General features: G+C 35.5%; 1 protein-coding gene across 2 annotated transcripts in view; it reads left to right on the top strand.

Annotated features, from left to right (window-relative positions):
- The window catches only part of YES1 (YES proto-oncogene 1, Src family tyrosine kinase), a 74,579-nt gene that overhangs the window by 24,443 nt on the left and 33,145 nt on the right, over positions 1 to 16,991 (top strand). The window contains exon 1 of one of the 2 annotated variants that reach the window (XM_037031485.1): positions 11,073 to 11,108. The exons of the other annotated variant lie outside the window; for it this stretch is intronic. The gene's annotated coding sequence lies outside the window, so the exon portion shown is untranslated. Of the gene's footprint in view, positions 1 to 11,072; positions 11,109 to 16,991 lie in introns of those variants that run through there. 2 annotated transcript variants of the gene reach the window in all.

Genomic DNA, 16,991 nt, shown 5'->3' on the forward strand with positions numbered 1-16,991 from the left:
AGAGGAGTGAAGGGATGAAAATTCTACTCTGATATTTGTAAAGTATAGAGAGCCTGTTAATGTGTGTTCAACATCTTACAAAAGAGTGGCCAATAAACATATGTAAAGATGCTCACTTCATTAGTAATTATGAACATAAAATTAAAGTCACAAAGAGACACAACCATATGTTCACCAGAACAGATACATTTTAACAGATTGAAAATGCCAAGTATTGGTGAAGAGGTGAAACAGTGATAACTCTCATATTCGGTTGATGGGAGTATAAACTGCCACAGGCTCCCTGGAAAATGGTTTAGTGGTGCATACTGTATGAGCCAACATTATACTGCAAGGTATATTTCCAGTAGAATGGTTGCTGGAAGTAGTGTGTTTCTTGAACTAGATGGTGAGTAGTAAAATGGTGTTCATTTTGTGCTAATTCATTGAGCTATGTTTCTTTGGTTTACTTCTCTACCTATATGTTGTACTTCAATCTAATGAAAAAATAAAAGTTGCCCCTTCCTATATTTTGCAAAGGAGAGCCATCATTATCATCAGAGTCATCACCATCATTGCAAACATTAGTGATTAATATATGCTAAGGACTATTTTAGGTGCATTATATATATTAACTCATTTAATCTTCTCAGTTCTTGACTCTTGTTATCACCGTTTTACAGATGAGAAACAGGCACAGAAAGGTTCAGTAAGTTGAGCAAGCTCACACAGCTACTGATTGGTAGACTCAGATTTTAAATCCAGACATTATCTCTTAAATCTGTGTTCTTAACCACTATGCTGTATATCCAATAAACCACTATGCTCTATATTCAACAAAAACAGCCTGTATTCTCAAGCCTTATGTTGCATATAGTGATAAAGGTGTCAAGAGCAATAAAGTAGTTAAAGGAAAATAGGCAGCACTCTAGGAAAGGTGTGTGCTGCTTTTATATAGGATGGTCAGAGAAGGTCTCATTGAGGAGGAGGTAATAATAGCACGGAGACCTAAAGAAGCTGTTGGGGATGGGCCATACTGGTATCTGGCAGAAGAGCCTTTCAGGAAGAGAGAAAAAAGTGCAGTGGCCTGAGACAGGTGTGTGCTGGGCCTGTCTGAAGGATAGTAAGAAGGCCATGTGGCAGAAGTGGGGCCAGTAAGGGCACAGTAGTAGGAGGTGAGGTTAGAGAAGTAATGGGTGCTGCACACTGGGATCTCGAAGGCCTTTGTAAGAGCTGTGGCTTTTACTGTAAACATAGTGGGAAGTCTTTGGACAGATTGTGGCAGAGGAATGATATGAAATGATCTGTGTTTTGAAAGGATAACTCTGACACTTTGAAAAGAGTATATAAGGGGTGCAAAAGCAAGAACAGTGAGGCTTTTGAAGCTAATTGCAGTAATTCAATATTGAATTAGTGAGAGATGATGTGACTTAGACCAGGGTAGCAGTGGAGATGTAGAGTTTTTAGGTTCCAGATATATAGTATTTTGAAAAGAGAACCAAGGTATTTGTTGAAACTGGATGTAGGATGTGAAATAAAGAGATATGAGGATGAGATCAGTGTTTTTGGCCTGACAAACTGGAAGAATGGTATTAACACTTACTGAGATGGGGATGGTTGCAGAAGCTGGTTTGAGGAGGAAGATTAGTATTCGGAAATGCAAAATTTGGGATGCAGTTAGACATGCAAGTGGGGATATTGAGTAGATATTTAAAAAACTAATCTGGAGTTTATGTGAGAAGACCAGAAATCCATAAAAATATAAATTTGGTAATAATTGATATATATGATATTTAAAGATATGAGTGGATGATAAAGAAATGACTGTAGATACAGAAGTCCTTCCAATAGCATTCTGTGTTTAGATGTCAGGGAGGTGTGAGGAGGAGCCAGCAGAAGAGACTAGAAGGGGGGAAATTAACAGGGTGTGTCTTAGAAACCAGGTGGAGAAAGTATTTTAAGGAAAAGGGAGTGATGATCCCTGTATTGAATGTGGCTAATGGGTCAAATAAGATGCGGGCTAAAAATTGACTGTTGGATTTAGCAGCGTGGCATTAATTGAGAATCATAATGGGCACTTCTAATGCAGTAGAAGCAGGGGAGCAAGGTGAGAAATCAAGAATTTCAGATTATATTGTAAGTGAGTTTGAGAAACACAAGAAAGTTGGAATAATTTTTTCTAGTGTAAATAGGTTATGTGGAAAGAAAAGAAGTGTGGCTCTAACTGGTGTGGCTCAGTGGGTTGAACTTTGTCCTTCAAACCGAAAGGTCACCAGTTTAATTCCTGGGCAAGGCACATGCCTGGGTTGTAGGCCAGGTCCCCAGTTGGGGGCATGCAAGAGGCAACCAATTGATGTTTCCATCACATACAGGTGTTTCTCTTCCTCTCTTTCTTCCCTCCTTTCTCCCCTCTCTAAAAATAAATAAATCTTTAAAAAGAAGAAGAAAACAAGAAAGATGGGAAGTTGAAAGAGACTGGATTATGGAAAGGCCAGAGGTTTGAAAAGAGAATGCCTGACTCTCTTTTAAATAGCTGGTAGCATTTCTTCCTGTTGTCAGAATCTTATTAATCCTTGTTTTCCTTTATGATTTTGAAAGAAACTTAAACATAGTAGTCTAGGTTTTCTTTTCTTTCTCAATTACAGTTTACTTTCAGTATTATTTTTGTGTTTGGGTATACAGCATAGTGGTTATGCAGTCATATATTTTACAAGTGTTCCCCCAGATATTTCCAGTACCCACCTGGTATCACACAGTTATTAGCAATATTATTGACTGTAATGGTCTAATTTTTCAAGTATAATAATTTATGTTCTCTTCGGGGATGGTAAGACAGCCATATAAGAAATAGGAAAGGGACCATTTTCCTGAGAACTTGTCCCATCAGCAAAGCTGTTTTGATATTTTTAGTTCCACTCTACCTTCTCTTGCTCATTTTCCAGGGAAGATGAGAAAGTAGTTCAGATGTGCTGAGGGATCAAGGGTCAAATCTTTGCTTGTCTTAACCTGACTTTACCTTCTGGTAATGGCAGGTGACTTAGTGGGGCTAGATCAGCATTAAACATTAATCTCCCAGATCTCTGACTTATCCATTGAAGAAGAAAAATCTAATGCAGAAATTTGTTTCAATAAGAAATATTTTTACTTTTAGTACATGTTGCAAAAATGTGTATCTATACTAGCTATTAAAGCAAGAGCTTTTGCTGAAAAGGCCAGTCATTATGGTACCTTCTAGGCCCACAGTCTCTTAAGGAGATCATGGTACCTGATCAGTTATGGCTAAACCATAACTGATGGCAGTTGGTTAGGGCAATTATAATTGATAGCATTTTATATTCTGTTGCTTTTACTGTTGTTAATGCCAGTGCAAACTCAAAAAAAGGCAAATCAGACAGTAGCTGTGGGAGATTGAGGGAACCTGGAATAGATCACAAGTAAATCAAAATTATAAGTAAGTAGGCATTACCAGGATGGGAAGTAGTAGGTTAAAGCACCAGGAACACAGGAGTAGAGATACTGAATCCATGTTATGGTAGGGAAGCAGTAAACTCTGAATAATAAAGCAACATCTGCATGCAAACTTAAACACCAGCTTTTCAGGATTAATCTGTATGATCAGATTGTTCTGTTTATTAAAATATTAATTCTGATTTTAATATTTTTCCTCTTCCCTATTACCATTTTTATCTCAAGAATAAAACTTCTTGAGTCCAAAAAAGCTTAAGTGACATTAAACTGAGTAGAAACTTTAGACTTACCAAGCAGGTACATAGAAAATGATGCTTAATTTATGTTTTTATTTATTTTTATTCCTACCCCTGGCCCCTCCCCTTTGGCAGCCTCCAGCTTGTTCTTTATATCTATGGGTGTGTCTGCTGCTTTGAATTTTTATTTGTCAATTACAGTTGGCATTCAGTATTATTTTATATTAGTTTCAGATGTACTGCACCATGGGTTAGACATTTATATAATTTATGACGTAAGTCTAGTACCCACCTGGCAGCATACACAGTTTTTACACTATTATTGACTATATTGCCTATTCTTTACATCCCCATGACTATTTTGTAAGTACCAATTCGTATTTCTTAATGCCTTCACCTGTTTTACCTGGAACCCCCATTCCCCCTCCCATCTGGCAACCATCAGTCTGTTCTCTGTATTTATGATTCTGTTGCTGTTTATTTTGTTCTTTATGTTATACATATAAGTGAAATTACATAGTAAATTTCTTTCTCTGACTTATTTCATGTAGCATAATACCCTCCATTGTCCATCCATGTTGTTACATCCTTGTTGCAAATGGTAAGGTTTGTTTTTTTATGGCTGAGTCACATTCCATTGTGTATATATACCACATTATCTGGGAACTTAGGTTGCTTCCATATTTTGGCTATTATAAATAACACAGCAGTGAACATAGGGATACATATATCTTTTTAAATCAGTATTTTGGATTTCTTTGAGATAATGCCTAAGAGTGGAATTGTTGGTTCATAAGGTAAGTTCTGTTTTAAACTTTTTAAGGAACCTCTGTACTATTTTCCATAGTTTCTGAACCAATTTGCAATCCCACCAACACTGCTCAAGGATTCTCTTTTATTTGTATCCTTACCAACACATGTTTTTTGTTGATTTATCAACGATAGCCATTTTGACAGGTGTGAGGTGATACTTCATTGTGGTTTTGATTTACATTGGTCTGATTAGTGGTGTTGAGCATCTTTTCATATGTCTATTGGCCATCCGTGTGTCCTTTGGAAAAAATATCTATTCAGATTCTCCACTCATTTTTTATTGGCTTGTTTGTTGTTGTTTTTAGTTTTTAGTTTTAAGTTGTGTATGTTCTTTATAAATTTTGAATAAATACCCCTCATCAGAGGTGTCATTGGTGAATATCTTCTCCCATTCAGTATGTTGTCTTTTCATTTTGTTGGTGGTTTCCTTTATTATGATAAGCCTTCTTAGTTTGATCTAGTCCCAGTTGCTTATTCTTCTGTTTCCCTTGCCCAAAGAGGTGTAACAGAAAAATTATTACTAAGAGCAGTGTCAGCAAGTTCACTGCCAATGTTTTCTTCTAGGATTTTTATGGTTTCTGATCTGCCATTTAACTCTTTACCATTTTGAGTTTATTGTTGAATATGGTATAAGAAGGTGGCTTAGTTTTATATTTTTGCATGTATCTGTACAATTTTTCCAACACCATTTATTGAGTAGACTGTGTTATTCCATTGTATATTCTTTTTTAAAAAATGTTTTACTTATTTATTTTTAGATAGAGGGGAAGGGAGGGAGAAAGAGAGGGAGAGAAACATCAATGTGTGGTTGTCTCTTGCATGCCCCATACTGGGAACCTGGCCCGCAACCCAGGCATGTGTCCTGAGTGGGAATCAAACCAGTGACCCTTTGGTTTGTAGGCTCAGTCCACTGAGCCACACTAGCCAGGGCCCATTGTATATTCTTGCCTCCTTTGTCATAGATTATTTGACCATATGCATGGATTTATTTCTCGGTTCTCTATTTCATTCCATGTGTCTGGTTTTTTGCCAGTACTATGCTGATTTGATTACTATAGCTTTATAGTGTACTTTGATTACAAGTAGCATGATACTTCCAACTTTATGTTTCCCCCGAAGATTGCAGTGATTATTCTGGATCTTGTGGTTCCACATACACTTTTGGATTACTCATTCTACTTCTGTAAAATGTGTCATTGATATTTTGATAGGTATTATATTGAATCTATAGGTTGCTCTGTGTAGTATGGACGTTATAATTCTTTCTATCCATGAACATGGTATATGCTTCCATTTATTAATATCGTCTTCAGTTTCTTCATTGATTTATAATTTTCTGAGCACAGGTCTTTTGCCTCCCTGGTTAAATTTATTCCTAGGTATTTTTTTATTGATGAAATTGTGAATAGGATTGTTTTCTTAATTTCTTTTTCTGATAGTTTATTTTTAGTGTATAAAAATGCAACCAGTTTCTAAATATTTATTTTGTATCCTGCTAGTTTATTGGGATTCATTCACTGAAGTCATTTATCAGTTCTAGTAATTTCTGGTGGAATCTTTGGTGTTCTCTCTGTATTGTGTCATCTGTAAAACTGTCATAAAGAATGACAGTTTTACATCTTTCCAATTTAAACACCTTTTATTTCTTGTTTGATTGCTGTGCCTAGGACCTCAAATACTATGTGGAATAAAAGTGGTGAAAGTGTACATCCATGTCTACTTTCTGATCTTAAAGAAAATGGTTTTAGCATTTCTCCATTAAGTATGTTGTTAGTTGTGGGTTCATCTTATATGGCCTTTGTTGTGTTGAGGTATATTCCCTCTATTCCCACTTTGCTGAGTTTTTATCATAAACAGATACTGGATTTTGTCAAATGCTTTTTCTCCATCTAATGATAAGATCACATGATTTTGTTTATGTGGTATATCACAGTAATTGATTTTCTGATGTTCAGCCAACTTTGCATCCCTTAAATAAATATCAGGTGATCGTGGTGCATGATATTTTTAATATATTGCTAAATCCAGTTTGCTAATATTTTTGCATCTATGTTCTTTGGGGATATTGGCCTAACATTTTCTTTGTAATAATGTCTGTCTTATTTTGGAATCAGAGTGGTGGTTGCCTTATGAAAAATGAATTTGGGAGCTTTGCCTTCTCTTGAATTTTTTAAAATAGTTCAAATGTAGGTGTTAATTCTGTGACTGTTTTGTAAACTCACCTGTGAAGCCATGTGGTCTAGCATGTTTGTTGAGAACTTTAGATTATTGTTTTGATTATATTGGTAGCAATTGGTCTGGTCAGATTTTGTTTCCTTCTTTTTTAAAAAAGATTTTATTTATTTATTTTCAGAGAGAGGGAGAAAAGCATCAATGTGTGGTTGCCTTTCCCATGCCCCTGCCCCTGCCCCACCCTGCACCCTCCCCAGGGACCCTGCCCAAAACCCAGGCATGTACCCTGACTGGGAATCTAATCAGCAACCTCGTGGTTCACAGGCTGTCACCCAATCCAGTGAGCCACACTAGCTAGGGCTTGTTTCTTCTTTATTTAGTCTTGGAAAAGTATGTGTTTCTAGGAATTTATTCATTTCTTCCAGGTTGTCTAATTTTGTGGCCTATTACTGCCTGTAGTATTTTCTTACAATCCTTAGTGTTTCTGTAGTGTCAGTTGTCACTTCTCTTTCATTTCCGATTTTATTTATTTGGGTCCCCTCACTCTTGCAAGTCTCTCCCATGAGTCTAGTTAAAGGTATATCAATTTTATATATTTTTTCAAAGAACCAGGTCTTAGTTTCATTCATCTTTTGTATTGTTCTTTTAGATTCTATTTTGTTTATTTGTGCTCAAATCTTTATTATTCCTTCCTTCTACTCACTTTGGGCTTTGTTTCTTGTTCTTTTATAATTCTTTTTAGGTGTAAGATTAAATTGTTTATTTGATATTTTTCTTTTTTCTTGAGGTAAGCATGTATTACAGTGAATTTCCCTCTTAGGAGCCTTCGCTGTGTTCCCTAGATTTTGGGTTGCTGCATTTGCATTTGCATTTGTCTCAAGGTATGTTTTGATTTCTTCCTTGATCTTCATTGTTAACCCAGTCATTGTGTAGTAGAATGTTATTTTGCCTCTATGTGTTTGTGTTTATATGTGTTTGTGTTTTTCACTTTGTTTTCTTATAGTAGATTTCCAGTTTCATACCATTGTGGTTGGAGAAGATGCTTGTTATGATTTAAGTCTTCTTAAATTTATTGACATTTCTTTTGTGTCCTAACATGTACTTTATAGTAGAAAACATTCCATGTGCACTTGAAAGGATTGTATTTTCTGTTGCTTTGGAATGAAATGCTTTGAAATATCAATTAATACATCTTATATAGTGTGTTGTTTAAGGCTGTTTTCTTTTTGATTTTCTGTGTGGAAGATTCATGTGTAGATGACAATGGGATATTAAAGTCCCTATCTATGACTGTATTTACTGTCCATCTCTCTGTTTATGTTTGTTACTATTTTATCTTTCCAGTATTCCTGTTTAGTTGTTTACAAGGCGTATATCTTTTCATTGGCTCAATCTCTTTATCATTATGTCATGTTCTTTTTTGTCTTTTATTATATAGCCTTTGTTTTAAAGTCTATTTGATCTCATATAAATATTGCTACCTGGGCTTTTTTTTTCATTTTCATTTACATGAAATATCTTCTTTTATCCCTTTACTTAACTCTATGTGTGTCCTATCTGAAGTCACCTCTTGTAGTCAGCATATGCATGGATCTTGTATGTTTATCCATTCAGCTATCCTCTGTCTTTTGATTGGAGTATTTATTCACATTTAAAGTGATTATTGATGGATACATTCTTGCCATTTTACTATTCATATTTTTTCGTCCACATGCCGTGCATGCCCCCCCCCCCCCAAGCTGCCTTTATTCCTAAAGAAGTCCCTTTAACATTTCTTATAATATTGGTTTGGTGGTGATGAACTCCTTTAACTTTTTCTAGTCTTTTTTCTTTTAACTTTATCGCTCCTTCCGTTTTAAATGATAACCTTGCAGGGTAAAGTAGTCTCGGTTATGCTTCCTTTCTTTAACTACTTTGTTTTTGGTTTTTGTTTTTAGATTTATTTATTTACTTACTTACTTACTTACTTACTTACTTACTTACTTTTAGAGGGGAAGGAGAGAAATATCAATGTATGGTTGCCTCTCGCAAGTCCCCCGCTGGGAACTGGCCTGCAACCCAGGCATGTGCCCTGACTGGGAATCAAACCACGATCGTGTGGTTCGCAGGCCCACACTCAATCTACACCAGCCAGGACTCTTTAACTACTTTGAATGTTTCATGCCAATTGTTTCTCTGCCACACACAGTTTCTGTTGAAAAATCAGCTGACAGTCTTAACAATAGCTACCTTGTAGGTAACTAACTGCCTTTCTCTTGCTGCTCTTAAGAATCTCTCTTGCCCTGGCTGTTGTAGCTCAGTGGACTGCATGTGGACCTATGAACCAAAGGGTCACCAGTTTGATTCCCACTCAGGGCACATGCTTGGGTTGCAAGCCAGGTCCCTGGTGGGGGGCATGCAAGCAGCAACCACACACTGGTGTTTCTCTTCCTCTTTCTCTTTCCCTCCCTCTCTCTCTAAAAATAATTGAATAAATTCTTAAAAATTTTTTTCATCTTTAACCCTTGGCATTTTAATTATGAAGTATCTGGGTGTGGGCCTGTTTGGGACTCTCTCTGCTTCTTGGACTTGTAGGTCCATTTCCTGAACTGGGTTAGGGAAGTTTTCATTCTTATCTTTTCAAATAGGTTCTCAATCCCTTGATGTTCCTCATGACATTCCTATGATACAAATGTTGTGCTTTTTATAGTCCCAGAGGTCGCTTAAACTATCCTCATTTTTTAAAATGCTTATTTCATTTTACTGTTCTGAGTGGGTGTTTTCTACTACATTCACTTCCAGATCTGTGGTTGGTAGCTGCATGTTCTGGGTCTGGAGCCAGGTGGTGGATGCCACACTGAACTGAGGCTGTTATAAGTACCAGGCCCGAGGCCACCCAGCAGTCTCTTATAGTTTTCAAAGTACAGGTCTTTCACCATTTACAAGTATTTGTGGGAATTTTATGGGTTTTTTTTCATGTATGTGCAATTGTGAATGGCATTATTTTTCTAAATATTTCCTTCTAATTGTTTGCTGTCAGTATATAGAAATAGCAGATTTCTGTATATTGATTCTATATCTTGCAACTTTAAAAAGTCATTTATTAGTTTTAATTTTTTTTGGTAGAGTCTTTAGGTTTTCTATATACAGTATCTTGTTTACTGCAAATAATGTTTTACTTTTTTTTTTCTTTCTGACTTTGATGCCCTTTGTTTTTCTTGTTTGTTTGCTGTGGCTCAGACTTTCAATACTGTGCTGAATAGAAATGGTGATAGTGTGCATCCTTGATGTGTTCCTAATCTTAGAGGACAAGCTTTCAGCTTTTCACCATTGACTGAAGTATTAGCTGTGGGTTTGTCATATATAGCATTTATTATGTTGAAGTATGTTTCTTGGTGTATTCATTTTGTTGTGAGGGTTTTAATCATAAAAAGATGTTGAATATTATCAAATGCTTTTTGTGCATCTGCTGAGATGGTCATATGGTTTTTATTCCTTATTTATTTTTTAATATTTAATTATGTATTTTTAGAGAGAGGAGTAGGTAGAGAGAAAGAGGGAGAGAAACATCAACGTGTGGTTGCCTCTCCTGCACCTCCAACTGGGACCTGGGCCTGCAGCACCTACATGTTCTGTGACAGGGAATTAAACTGGTAATCCTTTGGTTCACAGGCCAGCACTCAGTCCACTGAGCCACACCAGCCAGGGCCCATACTCCTTATTTTTTTTTATGTGATGTAATGCATTAATTGATTTAGAGATGTTGATCCATTCTTGCAACTCTATGCTTGGCCTCACTTGGTCATGGTATATAATGTTTTTAATGTCTAGTTGAATCTGTTTTGGTAATAGTTTTGTTGAGACTCTTTGAGACTCAATATCCTTGAATATATGCTCATAGCATTCAGTATCCTTGAATCTATGCTAATCAAAGATATTGGCCTGTAATTTTATGTCCATATAATGTTTTTTCTGTTTTTGGTATCAGGATAATGATGGCTTTGTAGAATGAGTTTTGGTAGTATTTCATCCTCTTCCATTACCTGAAATAAATTTGTATTTCTTCCTGAGTCAGTCTTAGATGGTTGTATATTTCTAGAAATTTAAACATTTCTTCATTTCTTCTTGAATTTATTGGCATATAATTGTTGCATTCTTTAGTGATTTTTTAAATTTGTGTGCTGTTAATTGTAACTTCTTTCAGTTATGATTTTATTTGGGCTCTTTTTTAATTGATGAGTTTGGCTAAAGGTTTAACAATTTTATTTATCTTTTAAAAACCAGCTCTTAACTAATGTTAATTTTGTTTGCCTTTTTTTTTTATCCTCACCCGAGGACACTTTTTTTCTTCCATTGCTTTTAGAGAGGAAAAGGGAGAGAGAGGAACATCGATGCAGGAAAGAAGCATCGATTGATTGCCTCCCGTATGCACCCAGACTGGGGATGGAACCCACAACCTAGGTATGTGCCCTGACTGGGAATTGAAAACCTGCAATCATTTGGCTACAGGATCATGTTCCCACCAACTGAGCCACACCAACCAGGGCTCTAATGTTTTCTTAATTTCTATATTATTTCTGCTCTTATGTTGACTGTCTCCTGTTTACTTTTTGTTTTGGTTTTGTTTGTTCTTTTTCTGGTTCCTTTAGGTATGTATGAAGTTAGATTGCTTAATTGGGATTTTTCTTGTGTTTTTTTTTAAGGTAGTTCTATATAGCTATGAACTTTCCTTTTTGAACTATTTTTGCTACATCCCATATTTTGAAAAGTTGAGTTTATATTTTCATTTGTCTCTAAATAAATTTTTGATTCTCTGTTTCATTTCTTCTTTGATCCATTGGTTGTTTAGTACCCTGTTTAGTCTCCACACTAAAACTAATGTTTTAGTCTCTATTTCTGTTTTTTTCCTGTAGTTGATTTATTTTTTATTTTTTTAAGATTTTATTTATTTTTATAGAGAGGGGAAAGGAGGTAGAAAAACATCAATGTGTGAGAGACGCATTGATCAGTTGCCTCTCACATGCATACCAACCATAGACCAAATGGACCAGGCTTGCAACCCAGGCCAGTGGGTGACCTTTACTGATGACACCCAACCAACTGTGACACCAGTCAGGGCTGTAGTTGATTTCCAGTTTTATGCATTGTGGTCAGAAAAGATGCCTTGGTATGGTTTCAATCTTCTTGAATTTATTGAGGCTTGTTTTGTGACCTGATGTGTGATCTGTCCTGGATGTTTCATTTGCACTTGAAAAAAAACAATATATCTGCAGTTCTGGCCTGCAAAGTTGATGCTGAGAAATCAACTGATAGCCTTTTAGGGTTGTTTTGTATGTAATTTATTGTCTTCTCCTTGCTTCCTTCAAGATTGTTTCTTGAACTTTTGCCATTTTAATTACATGTCTTGGTGTGGATCTCTTTGGGTTCATAGGGGGTGATGGAACTGTTCTTTATTTTCATTGAGGAGGTGGTTGCACAAGTGAATTGCCAAAATTTGCAGACCTGTTTAATAAGAGTGAATTTTGTATATTTAGCTTTAATTTTTTTAAGTGAAATTTTTAAAAGAGTGAGAAACCAGCTCATTGAAGCATTGCAGATGTGAAAGAATCATCATGGTGTCTTACTAACTATGTCATCTTACTTAGATTGCCGTTGAGTCTAACCTATTCTAAGTGTAGAAATCATTTTGGACTATAGAGGATAAACTTGGTGTTGAAATGGTCTTGATAACTTTCGCAAATTAAATGGTGATAAAGGTGTTTGGCAGTTAACTAGGCCCTGACCATTATTTCAGTCAGTAAATTATCAGTGGTTAATTTGCAGTTCTAATGATTTTGATAATATTCATGTTATAAATGTGTGTAACATCAGTTCAGCCATATCATTTTATATTGTGAACTACCTTTTGATATCAGTAGATTTTAATTGTCAAAGCTCTTTAGATAGAATAAAATGTAAAAAGAGTTATATAGAACATTTGGATTATATCCAAGCACAAATAAACATATGATGGGTTTCTGTGAGGGGACATGAATAACCTAGAAGTGTTGTGGAGCATGCAGGGCAACAGGAATACACATTCATTGGTAGTGGAGATGCAAAACGGTATAGCCATTATGAATAACAGTTTAATAGCTTCTTAAGTAAGGTATGCTTAACTTCATAGGATCAAGCAGTTTCATTCCTAGGTATATGGCGAGGAAATGCATATCTACCCACCCAGTGACTTGTGCAGGAATGTTTATAACTGCTTTATTTGTAGTGGCTCGAAACTGGAGCAATTCAAATACCTAACAAGTGAATGGCTAAACAAGTTGTAGTAAATCATATGATTAAATTCTACTAAGCAATAAAAATTAATGAACTACCTATGTATGTAATAACATAGAAATGTTTCAGATACACAATGCTTAACAAAAAAAAAAAGGTCAGACAATATATAGTATGAATTCTATTTACATGAAACTCTAGAAAAGATAAATTTTTAGTTCGATAAAACAAATCAATGGCTGCATAGGTCTGGGTTTGGGTGTTGATTGGGAAAACACTACAACAGAACATTTTGAGGGTGATCAAAACATTCTGTATTGGAATTGTAGTATTGGTTACACAGTAATATTTGTTCAAACTCATTGACCTATATACTTTAAATGGTTACCTTTTGTTGTAAGTAAATTATACCTCAAAGTTTGTTTTTTAAAAAAACATTTCAGGAAAGTATTTCTGAAAGTGTCTTAAAAGAAGTTTTCTTAATTTTAATTTTAAACAAGTTTATTTTTCTCAGAAATCTTGAAGTAGCAGTAATACTCAAATTAAGAGTTAAAACCCTCATTTTTTTCAGCAAATGTTTATGCTCATTATGCTCCACCAAATATCAGTATGAAATAGTTCTTTATAGGCGAAAAATTTTACAATCTTAGGGTTATCTCAGAGTTTTGTATATACTTTAAGGGAAGTTTAGTTCTATAGTCATGCATCAGTTAATGTCAGGTATATGTCCTGAGAAATTCATCATTAGGCGATTTTGTAGTTGTGTGAACATATCGTAGAATGACTTAAACCTGGATGGTATAGCTTACTGCACACCTAGGCTATATGGTATAGTCCTTTGCTCATAGGCTACAGGTTTATACAGTATGTTACTATACAAAACAGCACAAGATTAAATCAGGCATGAGAGAAGATAGTACATTCACGAGGCACTGTAAGCACCAGGTATATTAGGCTGCCAGTGGTGTAACATGGTATACTGTCTTACAGCAAACTTTTTCTAAATAGAGTACACTCTAAAACAACTACTGAACATATAGCATAATATATGTATAAGCCAGTAACGTAAGTCTTTTATCATCATTATCAAGTATCATGTACAGCATGTAATTATATGTGCTATATTTTTATGTCTGGCAGTAGATTTGTTTATACCAGCATTACCACAAACACATGTGTACATGCCTTGTGCTACATACAACATTAAGACATCACTAGGATCTCTTAGCTCCATTTTGGTACCATTGTGTTATATGCAGTCCCTTGTTTATCAAAACATGTAGTGCATGACTGTATTTTTGTTAAACTATTGAATCCTGATAGTAAGCAGTTTACTCTTTAAGATCCTTTCAGCTGTAAGTAACAGTACCAAACTAAAACTGCCTTATGTACAATAGATATTTGTTATCCCACATAATAAGATTTCTGGAGCAAAGTGTGTCCTAAGGTTATATAACTTAATACCTGAGCAACATCAAGGATCCAAGTTCCTTTCATCTTTCTTCCCTACCATTCTCTCAGTATGTTGGTGGTCTCCTTTCAGATGGGTGCTTTGTAGTCTCTCTCTAGATGACTGCCTCAGATTTGAGTATCTTAGGTGAATAACATCTAGGGAAAGAAAATGGAACATTCCTGTCTTGGATTCCTTTTTACATGTGAGGAAAACTTCCGGAAGCCCATGCTCATAGCTTACACAGTTAATTGGCAAAAGGAGTAAGACCACGAGTGGCTTTAATCAATCATTACTTACTACCTAGAGCCGAACAGGTGAAGGACTTGGCAAATGGAAGGAAAGTAAACAAAATCGGGGTTCCTTTGTCAAAGCAGGGGAGAATGATTATTGAGTAAACCAAGTATATGCTGTATTACATTACACTAAGACTGTGAAGGAGAAGATCAGTGAACTAGATAAATCATAGAAAATGTCTTGGTAAAAGGTATATATTTCCAACTTAGAAGATGTTGCATTCTAAAAGTTCTCCATATTTTCATGAACTAGTCATTAATTTATTATTAAACTTGATATGATCTAGCTTTTATCTTCAGAATGCTAAGAAATGCTCTTGCCAAAGTTGCTAGTGAGCTCCTGATTACTGGTATTTGGCTTTTTAAAATCAGTTTAAATGCCACTTGCCTTTGTTTTGGTATCAGCGTTATTAGCCATTTTCCTCCTGAAAGTCTGTCTCTTTATTCCTACTCTATTATTCTAAAAATGTATTAAATTATAAAATACGTTAAGCAAACCAAAGAACTATATATCATTACCCACATTTCACACATTAATATTTTTTCTACTTGCTTTATATTCCTTTTAAGAAAAAAAACAATGGCCCTGACTGGTGTAGCTCAGTGGATTGAGTGCAAGCCTGTGAACCACACGATCGCGGTTCGATTCCCAGTCAGGGCACAAGCCTGGGTTGCAGGCCAGTTCCTGGTTCCTGGCGGGGGACACACAAGAGGCAACCATACATTGATATTTCTCTCTCTCTCTCTCTCCTTCCCTTCCCCTCTAAGATAAATAAATAAAATCTTTAAAAAAGAAAAAAACAATGCACCCTGGCTGGTGTGGCTCAGTGGATTGAGTGCCAGCCTGCAAACCAAAGGGTTGCCAGTTTGAATCCCAGTCAGGGCACATGCCTGGGTTGCAGGCCAGGTCCTCAGGTAGGGACACATGAGAGGCAACCACATATTGATAATTCTCTACCTCTCTTTCTCCCTACCTTCCTCCCTCTCTAAAAATAAATAAAAATCAAAAAAACAAAAAAGAAAAAGCAATGCCACAGGTATAGTTGGAACTCCCCCAACCCATTCTGCTGTCTTTAAATTGATGATTATCTTTTCCAACCATGTTTTTATATTTATGAAAGTACTCCCGACTCGAATTGCTACTTCCTAATTCTTTGCCTGTCTATTCCTTATATGTAGATGTCTTGCAGATTCACACCCTTCTGAATCTGTACCATGGGTGAGTTTATCTCCAAAAGGAGTGGTTAAACTGAGAATATTTTTGTTTAATCATTTTCTGGTTTGTGCCTTTTAAAGTGTTCAGTAATATACTGGAGAGTGAATAAATGACTCCTTTTTCTTCGTATCTCCTCTACTCTTATTTAACTGATCATATAAACATGATTATTCTACTTACTACGTAACCTCTTAACCCCTTCCTGTTTGTCCTTACAGTGTTCCTAACTTTTGTCCTTTCTCACATGGGTCACTGAGTGGTTTTATAAATTTTCTGCTGCCGTTATTTTTTCCAGTCTATAATTTATATTTCTGCCATGGTTATTCTAAAACTCCTATATTTTGCTATTCAGCTTTTAAAAAATCTTAAATAACTTTCTATTGCTATCTGGATGAGGTCTAAAAGTTATTGCACAGCACATAATCCTCTTTGTGGAAATTGTCCACTTTATCCATCTGTCCCACCATCTCAAAACACTGCCTACCACAGAGAAGTTTTCTGTTCCCTCAGTGCATTATCCTTTTTGAAGCATCTGAGCCATTCTGCATACTTTTCATTCTTCCTGAAATATCCTATTTCTTAGTCCCTAAATCTCCATGTTTTCAAGACCTAGCTAATATGCCACTGTCTTGACAAAATTTTGTTTCCCAAACACTCAAGGCAGAGCTAGAGACTTCTGTTGTATTCCCATGGTGTTCTGTATATACCTCCACTTGGGCTTCTTTTTTTCTTTTCTTTTTCTTTTACTCAGCATTTTCAACATTATACAAGACTGTATTTGTTTCCTACACTTACCTGAAACTTTATATAAAGAAAGGAGTCCGTTTCTTGTAATACCCAGCTCCCTTTGTAGTGTCTAATAAATATGTGTTTTTAATATCTGTATAATGTCTATACATACATATATCTGTCAGTAGTTTGGAAGTTTCCCATTGTTTTAAATGATAATTATGTTTCTAAGACAATTAATAAAGATTTGTTTAACTCATTACACCTGAAGTTTACTTTAAAATGTAAATCATGTCCTACATTTATTATAATAGTGTTTTTTTAATTTAATTTTTTATTTTTAGACAGAGGGAAAGGGAGAAACTTCATTGTATAGTTGCCTC

This window comes from Sturnira hondurensis, unplaced genomic scaffold (genome assembly GCF_014824575.4).
Source record: "Sturnira hondurensis isolate 20B ecotype Veracruz unplaced genomic scaffold, ASM1482457v3 Scaffold0001872, whole genome shotgun sequence".
In the NCBI taxonomy this organism is placed as follows: Eukaryota; Metazoa; Chordata; class Mammalia; order Chiroptera; family Phyllostomidae; genus Sturnira; species Sturnira hondurensis.